Source organism: Bufo bufo, chromosome 3 (assembly GCF_905171765.1).
Source record: "Bufo bufo chromosome 3, aBufBuf1.1, whole genome shotgun sequence".
Classification (NCBI taxonomy): Eukaryota; Metazoa; Chordata; class Amphibia; order Anura; family Bufonidae; genus Bufo; species Bufo bufo.
The window spans coordinates 363112077-363124583 of NC_053391.1; the positions used below are offsets into that span (position 1 = coordinate 363112077).

Genomic DNA, 12507 nt, shown 5'->3' on the forward strand with positions numbered 1-12507 from the left:
CATTTAAAATCTGGCGCCTGCGCTGCGGCCGTACGTATCTTCAATCTGCGCAGGCGCACTGAGAGGCGGCTGCTCTCTCCTCAATGCGCCTGCGCCGGGTGTAGATGTGACGTCATCGGCTCAGGCACATTGAGGATGGAGCGGCCGAGCGAGTGGCCGTCTCGGAGGATGCGGCTGCTAGCAGCAAGTAGCCGCCCTACTTGCTGGTAGCAAGGTAATTTGCATATTTTAAAAATCGCTTTTTATCAAATTCTACTGAACAAAAATGATTATTTAACTTATGTATGCAGAGCTCGCAGTATAGGGATTATTAGTAAACAAAACAAAAAAAAACGGTTTAGTGGGCTGACAGAAGCCCTTTAAAGGAAAATAAAGATGAAATTTCAAAATTTCACTTTCTTGGCAGATTTTCCATTTTAATCCATTTTTTTTCTTTAACACATTGAGGGTTAACAGCAAAACAAAACTATTTATTACCCTGATTCTACGGTTTACAGAAACATCCCACATGTGGTCGTAAGTTGATGTAAGGGCGCAGAAGAAAAGTAGTGCCATATGGTTTTTGGAAGGCAGATTTTGCTGGACTGTTTTTTAGATGCCATGTCCTATTTGAAGCCCCCCTGAAAACTCCCCAAAAGTGACCCCATTTTGGAAACTAGGGGATAAGGTGCCAGTTTTATTGGTACAATTTTGGGGTTCATATGATTTTTAATTGCTCTAAATTAAGTTTTTTGTGAGGCAAGGTAACCAAAAAATGGCTGTTTTGGCACCGTTTTTCTTTTTTCTTTTTTATAACATTCATCTGACAGGCTAGATAATGTGCTATTTTTATGGAGCATGCTGTTACGGATGCAATGATATTAATATGTCTACTTTCTTTGTTAGTTTGTTTCAGTTTAACATAATAAAGCATTTTTGAACGCCATATTTTTTTTTTCTGCCGATCGTCTTGTGGAGGGGCTCATTTTTTGCAGGAAGAGTTACGTTTTTATTGGCACCATTTTTTGATACATATGATTTTTTGATCATTCATTATTACACTTTATGGGGCAAGGTGACCAAAAAATTGGTTGTTTTGGCACAGTTTTTATTTATTTATTTTCACGGCGTTCACTTAAGGGGTTAGGTCATGTGATATTTTTATAGAGCAGGTCGTTACGGACGTGGCAATACCTAATATGTATACTGTTTCTTATTTATTTAAATTTTACACATAATAGCATTTTTGAAACCAAAAGGATGTTTTAGTGTCTCCATAGTCTGAAAGCCATAGCTTTTTTTTTTTTATCGATTGTCTTAGGTAGGGTCTCATTGTTTTTTGCGGGATGAGGTGACGGTTTAATTGGTACTATTTCTTGGGGCATACACCTTTTTGGTCGCTTGGTGTTGTACTTTACGTGATGTTAGGTGACAATAAATGGCTTTTTTGGCACTGTTTTTTTTTTTTTTTTTACGGTGTTCACCTGCGGGGTTAGGTCATGTGATATTTTTATAGAGTAGTTTGTTATGGATGCGGCAATACCTAATATGTATACTTTTTTTTATTTATTTCACTAATAACACAATAATAGCAGTTTTGAAGCAAAAAAAACAACATATTTTAGTGTCTACATAGTCTGAGAGCCATAGTTTTATTTTTATTTTTTGACCGATTGTCTTAGGTAGGGTCTCATTTATTGCGGGATGAGGTGACGATTTAATTGGTACCATTTTGGGGGGCATACACCTTTTTGATTGCTTGGTGTTGCAATTTTTGTGATGTAAGGTAACAAAAATAGCTTTTTTTGCCACTGTTATTATTTTATTTTTTACGGTGTTTAGCTGAGGGGTTAGTTCATGTGATATTTTTATAGAGATGGCTGTTATGGACGCGGTGATACCTAATATGTATATTTTTTTTATTTATTTCACTTTAAGGCTACATTCACACGTCAGTATTTTTCTATAATCCGATTTTCTGTCCGTTTTTTGTGGATCCGTTGTTCCTGAAAATGTTTCCGTATGTCATCCGTTTTTTGCGGATCCGCAAAAAACGGAAACATGTATAAATTTCAATAAGCAAATAAAGTTGTTTGGATTTCTTTAAAAAAAAAAAAAAAAAAAATTTTTTAATGTAATTTCCAGGAACATCCGTATGTCATCTGTTTTTTGCGGATCCATTGACTTTGTATTGTACCAGGATCCTATTTTTCAGGAAAAGAATAGGACATGTTTTATATTTAAACGGACATGCGGAACGGAACAACGGAAACGGACAGCACACATTGTGCTGTCCGTTTTTTTCCAGGACCCATTGAAAATGAATGGGTCCAGATCTGGTCCAGATCTGTTCCAGAAAAAACGGAACAGATCAGGAAAGAAAAAACGGACGTGTGAATGGACCCTAACACCAAAATAGCATTTTTGAAACCAAAAAAATGATGTTTTAATGTCTCCATGTTCTGAGAGCTATAGTTTTTTTTAACTTTTTAAGCGACTTTCTTATGTAGGGGCTAATTTTTTGAGGGATGAAGTGACAGTTTTATTGTTACCATTTTGTGAGACATACGCCTTTTTGATCACTTGGTGTTGCACTTTTTGAGATATAAGGTGACAAAAATGGCTTTTTTTGACACCGTTTATTTATATTTTTATGGTGTTTATCGGACTGGGTGGATCATGTGATATATTTATAGAGCCGGACATTTCGAACGCGGTGATACTAATATGTGTGTTTTTTCCTGTTTGTTTTCTATTTTTTATTATAAAATCAGGATAAAGGGTCGTTTCTTTCTTTTTTTATTTGAAACTTTTCTTTTTTTATTAAAAACACTTTTTTTTTTTGCTTTTTTTGTAACTTTATTTCTGTCCCACTCTGGGACTTCAACTTTTGAGGGTCTGATCCCCTCTGCAATGCATTACAATACATCTGGGCAGTCTGTGCATGGCATCGGGCTGCCTTGTCACCCATCGGGTCCCCGCCACAGCAGTGTGGGGACCTGATGGGCTCCCTCACCCACCGCATGCACCTTCTATGCCACAGTCAGTGCTGAACACAGCATAGAAGGGGTTAAGCGATGCCGGAGCATACAGCAGGGGCTCGGCTATCAGGGACTGCCGGGCCCTTGCAGTGATCAGGCGCGCACCACTCCAGTGTCCGCCCGATTACAAAATGCAGCAAGTAACTTGCCGCCATGACGTACAATTACGTTATATGTCGGGAAGGGGTTAAGAAGCATCCATCCATACATAACATCCATATCTCCCATGTGAAGTATACACATATGGCAAATGCCGATCCGACATTTTCTTCAGTGTTGACTGCATTTTAAGACGCAGCTATCATTGGTAAAGTCAGCTTGGTTCCATGTGGAAGTCTCAGTCCCATTTTCATGCTTTAACTTGCAGTGACTACTGTGTATAAGTACAAGCTCCTGAGGACGTCAGTGCAGGGAGACATCATTTCTTTTACAATAAAGATAATTTAATAAACTACAAGTAACTAAACCTTTAACATAAAGATTATGAGGTGATATATACACATATGGAGGCAAATTTTATTGCAGTGGGTCCTGGAGCTCTGCCGAACATAGGTATTATTAAGAACTTATAATGTAGACTGTTTAACACTACAAACTGAAGATCTGCTCAGAAATTCCTCATTGTGACTAATATACCCCTACTGGTATAAATCTTCTGGGATGTAGTATTAGCTAATACATTATTAGGTAGTGGTGACGTCAGATTCTGTGGTAAAGAAACAGCTGCCTCGGTTCACCGGATCTGGCCTAGCCAGGTACTGCTGTTCATTGCTGGAGGCTGGAGCCCCTTGACTATAATGGCATCCAGCGAGGATTCGGCCAAGGTCTGGCATGAGCGCTGGGCTTCAGACAAATAAAAATGGTTGAAATCCGGAACTCATGCCAAAATCCGGCTAAAGCGGCACTAGATACCATTATAATTAATGGGGTCTGGCAGTGCACGGCCCTGTTCAGCTATGCCAGGTACGGTGTACTCCGGCAGGCTGTTCCTCTGCTGGAACAGCCTGCTGTATACCTTTACCGCATATGTGAAAGTAGCCTTGTTTTACAACAAAATCACAACTTTAGACAATCCAAATATATACTGGTCATAAAGTTGACCGTAAATAAAATGGCACAGGCACACAATTCAAGTGAAAAGTAAGCCCATCTTCATATATCTGCCCCACTGTTTGGGGGTGGCTCATCCAACTGCAACCTGAGATCTAAGAACACGTGGCTACTGCCATAACCTCAGCTTAGTCTGGGCCTGGGGCATCATCATGTTTTCAAGGTCTTGGAACTAGAAAGAATAACTGGGAGAAATAATTGAGACAATTAACGACTCAGTTTTATTACTACTTATTGATTCTATCTTTTTATCTGGCAAGAATGGCAAAGCCCCTTTAAATCATTTTATATAATTAGATCTAAATATCTAGATAAATTGTGCTGCTATTTTAAATATTACTTATACAGAGTATGCAATCAGTTTATCTTCTACCATTGCCTGGCAGGTTTCTGAAAAGCTTTTCTACTGATGAGATTTTTTTTGGTTTCTTGCTGCTGTGTTATCCTGAGTTAAATTTGCAACAAAATCTGCACTGTAATGTCACATTCACTGCCTTTCCATGTGGATCGAAAAATCTATGCCATTTCTCCAGGATGTGAATGGGAATTCGAAAATTCTTGTTGATCTATTGTTGGCACTTTATTTTTTAGGATTTGGGGGTTATTAACTATCTCTCCTTAGGGAGAGAGCGCCTTAATTGGCTCGAGGAGACTTATTGGCCATTCCTGCTCCTCTGGAATTCTCGGAAAAAAAAGATGCAAATGAGCTCTTAGCAAGCTCTGCTTCTATTGCCAAGTAATCTCTGCTCTGCACTGATGAGGGGCAATCACCCCGAAACAGCTGTCTGCAGATGAGGTGCACCTCCACTGACATGAATGGAAGCCCTATCCATGCACAGTGCAGTTTGTTATGTAGATACAAAGAAGAGAAGAGCTTTAAGTATTTTCTTGCCCAATGAATATTACCAAATCAGAGGACGTGTGGTGTGCATCCATAATAAGGCACACACAATACTGTACCTCTGATTTTTAAGGATCCATGTTTTTTTTCTTATGGCTACTGTAAAATTATCTGTGATACAAAAAATACATTACAGAGGTATTCTTGTGGGAGGCACTGTATGTACAATAGCGCTCCTACTCACACTTTCATTGTGGCTCGTGTTCATAACAGAAGCCACAAAGCTCTGTCAGATCCTTTTTTGCATTGAATACCACCGATTCTTAACAAATCCTGTTTATTTAGAATCGGATCCATTGGGTTCCGCCATGAAGTGCTTCCTTTTGATTGGAAACATAGCGCTGCATGAAGCACTATTTTTCCTGTTAAATATCTGTGTTGGAGCCTCCAATGCAGATGTTATCAGAGCCTTATCTTGTGAAAATGATGAAGATAGGTCATCGGTATGTGATCTGATGGGGCTGAGCTGCGCCTAGGCCTGTGACTGATGAACGTGTCATCACAAGGCTTAGTAAAGGTTGGAGAATCGGCTGGGGTCCCAAGAGTCGAGTCCCCACCGATCAAATACTGAGGACCTTTCTAGAGGAAGACTACTTTCACGCTAGCTGGATCCGGCAGGGTCCAGCAAAAACGCTTCAGTTACTGATAATACAACCATCTGCATCCATTATGAACGGATCCAGTTGTATTATCTGTAACATAGCCAAGACGGATCTGTCATAAACTTTATTGAAAGTCAATGGAGGACGGATCCGTTTTCTATTGAGTCAGATTGTGTCTGAGAAAACTGATCCGTCCCCATTTTGCTCCGCATCCTAGGACGGAAAGCAAACTGCAGCATGCAGGCCCCCTCCATTTCTCTGCTATTTTCTAAAAGTGTCAGAAAAAACAGGGAAGGGCAGTGGCGTAGAATAGGCTGCCAGAAACTGGGGCACACCTCTTTTTATACAACCATGCCCCACAGTATACCAAGACCAACAGTACTAATAATAACACTAAACAGAAACCAAAATTACTTACAATAACACTATATAAAGACAAATAGTACTGCCAAGACCATGAACATGCATTACCACCACATAGTGACTGAATATTCCACAATGCTGATACTCATGGTCTGTAATTCCCATTTAGGCTACTAAAATAATAATTCCAATTTTAGGGCCTAACCAGTCCAGTAATAATCCACATTTAGGCCCTATGCCCCAAACCCCATTGAGTAGTAATTCCCATCTAGGCCCCAAGTGGGCCAGCCCCACTCACTAAATTTCCCCCTCTGTGCCCCTTAAACTAAAATAAAAAAATACTCACATCACTTTCTTCTATATTCCTCCTATGAGTGTTCAATCCACAGCCTGCTATCTGCAGGCTGGTTTGAGCTTATGGCCTATGACAGAGCTGGTCGTGCTTGCCTTGATGACTTGTCACTGCGAGCATGCACTGATGACTCGCCAGTGAGTGCATGCACTGATGACTCGCCAGGGCACGGATTCATGGCTCTCAGATAGGCCACAGGCTGGTTTAGTCCTTACCCAGTCTGCGGCCTGCATGAGTTAATGGTGGGGAAGGAATCCTATGGCTCTCTGCTCCCCCTTTGTTTTGCCAGAAACTGTTTAACAGTGTCAACCCAGGCCCCGCCGACCTGGTGTCCTCTTGCAATGCAGCGCCTGGGGCATTCACCCCAACACTCACCTAGTCTTCCCCACTGGTGAAGGGCTTAATTAATGCAAGAAATAGTGTAACTATAGCGGATGCAGCTGATACAGTTGTGACTAGGATCCATAGCCCACAGGCCACACTGCCACATCAGGCATCTGGGTTCTGATTAATTTTGGGTCTGATTTAGGGTCCTATACTGGGGAATTAGAGGTCTAATCTGGGGTCTCAATAATTTAAAGGCCTGGGTTCTGAGTTAAAGGGGTTGTCCCAAGAAAAAAAAAATTGCACAGATTTCAAACTAGCACCTGCATCTGAATACATTTGTAATTGCATGTAATTAAACATTTAGTATAGCCACTGAGTTACTCAATAAAATGTATCGGTATACTACCACCTGCTGTTTGTTTATTTTTATTTCTTCATCCTACTCACTGCGAAGGCCGCACATGCTCAGTTTCATCTTTTGAATATCTCCTGAGCTGTGATAAGGAGAGCTGAGACACGCCTCCTGTGCTGTCATAGGTAGAGCATGGACACGCCCCCTTAGCTGCAGCAGAAAAGACACTCCCCTTGAGCTGTCAGCTTTATATAAATCGAGCAGAGCAATGAATGGGGAGATCTCTGGATCCATGTGAGGTACAGGGCTGGTTCTAAAAAGAGGTTGTCATGCACTATATATTGTCTGGTTTTCGTTTTTTACCTTAGTCATGGGATAACCACTTTAAGTTAGAGGTCTGGGGTCTGAATTAATTTTGAATTAAGTTAGAATTTTTGGGGGGTGAGGAAGTCTGATGTCCCTCATGCACACTTTGCATTTTTGTTTTCTGTAACATAGCCTACAAGTTTGCTGTCACCCTTACTTTCACAAAGAACTGATAAATACCTGGAGGGGGGGTCCAAATGTTTGGCATAGGGCCCACCAATCTCTAGTTATGGCCATAAATGTGGCATTTAGCTGAGCCTAAACACTAGCATCCTATACCAAAGTCCATATTGAAAATAGGGTTGATTGCTCATTGTTTTTGTGTCGGCTTTAGGTATTTTTAATGTTTTTTCAAGTGTATTATATTGATTGTATTAAATCATTAAACCGTTTGCTGTGCTTGCATTTTTCCCATTAGCTGCTGTGATTAGAAAGGGCTTCCATATGGCAATGGAAATTGAAATCCATTGAGTGTCAGATTGCAGTCCAGTCCAAGTCTTTGACAAGGGCGATTGCCACAAACCTTTTCTTCGCAGGCTGTCCGCATATGCCACTGATACAGCATACCTGGTCACCGGAGGAATTCAACACAGCTAAGAATGATTTAGGATAAACTGCCTCTTCAGAACTTGCAGGGTGTTGAGCAAATTTCTCCTTGTGGAAAATGTGCTGTCATATCACAAGCTTGCTCAGTGACAGGATGGGAATACTGCCAGGCATAGGTGACTTGTCATATCACACAGTACAGAATAGGCAAAGGGGAAACTGCCATCTGTAAAAGCACATAAAAAGTGGTAAGCAGATTTGCTCATACCTGAAAGGCACTGAAGTGCACATGTTTAAAATGTACATGACCAAGAAAGAGAAAATACTTCTCTATGGTATAAAATGAATATCCGTAACACTATACAGAATGCTTGACTTCTACTGAAATATTTGGATAATGTTGGATGAATCAGATATTTGGATAAAATGTACTGTAGATTGATTATTTAAAGGCTATGGGCACCTTTGGAGGCAATTTTCTTTTATGATTGAATTTTACTTATTTTGGGCTAAAAATCTTTTTTTCAATTGGTCTTTTTTTTTAAAATATTGTGCCATTCTGTCATAAAGGGTTAACTGTTTTTCTAGCTGTGTGACTGGTACTTTCACTTTCACTTTATGCCGGTCATCTAATAAACCTTATCTCTAAATTACTAAGCGGTCATAAACACTTATTTAAGCCACATTCTTATCAGTAAGATAAGGATTGAGCTTTAATGAGTGTTTATAATGTCAGAGAGCAGAGATAAGGAGCCTGTCAGCTCCTCAACTGACGGAAAAGAGAGAAAATCCACAGGCTTTAGTAGGGCATCTCAGCTATGTACACAAAAAAGGGTTACATATTTGTAATAAAGACCAATTTTAAAAATTATTTTTGGCTCAAAATGAATGCAACATAATATTTAAATAAATGTGCCCACAAAGGTGTACATAGCCTTTAGTTAATGACCCTGGATAACAAGATAGAAGTCCTGGAGCATTTATTACAGACCAGTGTTTTGCAAGGCTTTATTCCCTCTGCTACTGGAGGAAGCACCTAATTTATGATGCACACGCTTTGACATAAATTAGGCACATCTTTCGGCAGACTGTGGGGCTAAACTGAAATCTATGGCAGCTCTGAACTGCTATAGATTTCAGACTTCTTTTACACCAGATAAGTGTGCCAGACCCGCTGGCTTCACCTTGCCCCCTTTTTTGGGAAAATGTCAAAGTCGGTATCGAAACACTTGGGCCTAGATTTAGGCGCAACAGCATTTAAAAAGTTGCAAAAAGGAGGTTTGCAACTTTTTATATGACAGAAAACTGGCGTGGCGTGGGGGGGGGAGGTGTTAATGAAAATTCCCCCAATTGTTTCTAAAACAATTACAAGTAATATAGCCATTTGTTCATATTCTCAGCAGAACCTGGGGTGCACACCAGGAGTCAAGTAGCAGAATGGGTTAAAAAAAAATGTGCAAAACTATTACATCACCTATCTCCTACCACTTCTGACACTTACCCGGTCTCCTCTTCCAGGAAATGTGCGGCAATGTCTGCCTGCTCGGCCAATCACTGGTTGAGGCAGGTCACCACTCTGGCCTGTGATTGGCTGAAAAGGCATTCCCTTCCATTTCCAGGGTGTAAAGCTGGGGCCAGGAAGAGGAGACCAGTGGGGAACCGGTAAGCATTTGGGCAGATTATTGAGGCGAGTAATGGTTCTTTTTTTAACCAATTCTGCTCCTTACACAAAAAAATGCATCCCACCAGACACCTCCTTGGACTTGACTCTCATATTTTTTCCTTACTTGAGCACCAGGGGGTACACAGTGACATGCCGTTCAATCTTGGGTCTATGTTATTTCTGAATACAAATTTAATGGCAGAAATACAGATGTAGTAGGTGCCAGCTTCTCTACTGATGTCTGCCAGCATCTAATTATCATCGCCGTGTGATGCTCTAATGTGAAACCATTGCTGCGTGATGCTAAATGAAAAGCAATGTGTCTAGCACCGAAACAAATTTTCCTACTGATGCCACCAGATAGCATAGCATTTAAATATTGCTGTAGCATCTGGTGACAGTCTCTGAGTGCTTTTTGGGGTATGGCTACACAGTCAGGTTTCTGCATGCAGCTTTTGAAGACAAAACCAGCAATGGATTCAAAAAAGAGAAGTTGTATCTGTCCTTTCTCTCGTTTTATGATCTACTCCTGATTTTGGCTTCCAAAGCTGCCTCAGGAGACCTGACTGTGTGGCCGTACCCTTATAGAAAGAAAAGGGGGGAGGCTGTTTAAAGGATTTTCCCATCACAGACAATGGGGGCACATTGCTAGGATATGTTCCCATTGTCTGATAGGTGGGGGCACCACCTCTGGGACACGCACCTACTATGAAAATGGAGCGGGGAGAGTGGTGGCTGCAAGACCCAGGGTTTCCTGGGGTAAGGCCACCGCCAAGCGCTCTCCCCATACAAGTGAATGGGAGCACACCGGCAGCCATCACTCCTATTCATTTCTATGGGGCCAACGGAAAAAGCCAAGCCAGAGCTCGACTATTTTTGGAGGCCCCGTAGAAATGAATGTAGGGGTCCTGCACATACACAGTGCACCCTGCACCACCTTTCCCCGCTCCGTTCTCGGTGTAGGTGCCCCTATCAGACAATGGGGGTATATCCTAGGACAGTGGTGGTGAACCTATGGCACGGGTGACAGGGGCAGCACACAGAGCCCTCTATGTGGGCACCCGCACCCTGGAGAAAGTCTTTGTTATACCAATCTGCCTTAGACTTTTCCTGCCATTCATCAGCGCAGGGCGCACTATGAACAGCACAGGCAGCGCACTGAATGTAGGCAGGCTATTATAGCGAAATGGTAAAGTGCATGGAGAATATACTATACTGGACTGTAGTATTCAGGGTAAATTACTGTGTTGGCACTTTGCGATAAATAAGTGGGTTTTGAGGTTGCAGTTTGGGCACTCGGTTTCTAAAAGGTTCACCACCACTGTCCTAGGATATGTCCCCATTGTCTGAGATGGGAAAACCTCTTTAAGCTAGGAAATGTTATGTGCGCAGTACCAAATTTATCACAAGGTATCGCGTCAAACTGCTGACAACTGTATATATTACTCTATCTAAGCTGTGCAGTCCTGATCTGTCCTACAATACACATGGCCCAGAAAGGTACAGATTTTACAACACACTAGAATAAACCTTCAAGCCATGTACGAGGTCAAGCCAAGAAACTGTATTTAATATAATCTGCTGTCCATGCATTGCCATTAGTGTCATAGTTAGGACATTAGCGCCAGGGGCAGAAATAAACAGCTGAATGTTTCTGCACAAAAAATATCTAAGGGCTTTTCATAGAGATCACCCCCCCCCCCCTGCCTTAGTGCACATTCTCTAATAGATTAGGAAAGACAATCTGTGGGAATCATTCAAGGAAATGTGTCACCAAACATGTTATCTGCCAGTTAAAACCAGACAGCGACACGTCTCCTTTTTTCTAATCTATTCTTATAGTCTGATTGCAGATTTCTTTATTCTATTTCCTGAACATGATTATGGAGGCGGCCATCTTGCCTGAGCTGTTCTTAACAGCATTTAGAAAGCACTAAGAAAGTGGCTTTATGGCAGCCCCATGGCCCATAGACACAGTGGGCAGGAGGGGACCTCATTGACTTCTATGGGAGAGTCTTCTAGGCATGCTCAGTGCAGGGGTCATTGTACAAGGAAAGAACAGAGGAGCTTTGATCACATATTGTGAATAGTGGATCTGTCTTATCTGTACACAGAGGTTATAGAATTACAGGCAGGATAGATGAGCAGATAACTGCAGTAAAGTGATCTGTACAGACCAAGAAGTGGCGCCTATTATTAGGCTTAGTGGCCAGTGTGAAAACTGCAGGAATTTAAGGTTGTTTTTTTATATAGATGTTGTCATGGAAAATTAAAAATAACATCATAAAAAATTCTTTAAACATATGTTACACATAAAAATATGGTTTAACAATAGGTCATATTCTGATGATGCACTCCTTTTAAGTATCACTATAATTTCATTTAAATTAATCAGAATATGTCCATAATTAGGTGCTGGTTAGCCTTATATCTTTAGAGGGGTCTAAGATTAGTACACCAGATCCCCTACTTTTCTTCACTTGGCCACGGAGTTACAGGTGTTTTTCCTACAATAGCCAGTTATAGACTCTCATCCGCTTCTGGTAGACAGGAATATGTATCAGCACAGCTTATGTATGGTTTATTTAACCTGAAACCTATGAGGCACTGTTCACACAGAGCTAGCTATTAAAGTGGTAAAGCTCCACTACTGCAGTTGGAACCTAGAAAAATGGTCTTCTGCTATTTTAGAAATGATGTGAATTCTAACATCAAATCACCACTGATGTGCAGAACGAAAGAGCTGAACGCCCCATACAAGTGCTCGAAGCTACCTGACTAGAAATCAGGTACTGCTGAGCAGTAAATGCCATTCATGCGAGTGGCTGAAAAAATTCTGGTTATGGCTACAGATGAGTGATGTTTATGAAAATTTGATTCGGCTGCTTTGCCGAATTTCACAAAA

The 12507-nt window shown here is 41.1% G+C and overlaps 1 protein-coding gene across 9 annotated transcripts in view; it reads right to left on the reverse strand.

The window, feature by feature from the left end:
• The window catches only part of ADGRB2 (adhesion G protein-coupled receptor B2), a 491592-nt gene that overhangs the window by 359588 nt on the left and 119497 nt on the right, over window positions 1–12507 (reverse strand). The window lies entirely within an intron of this gene.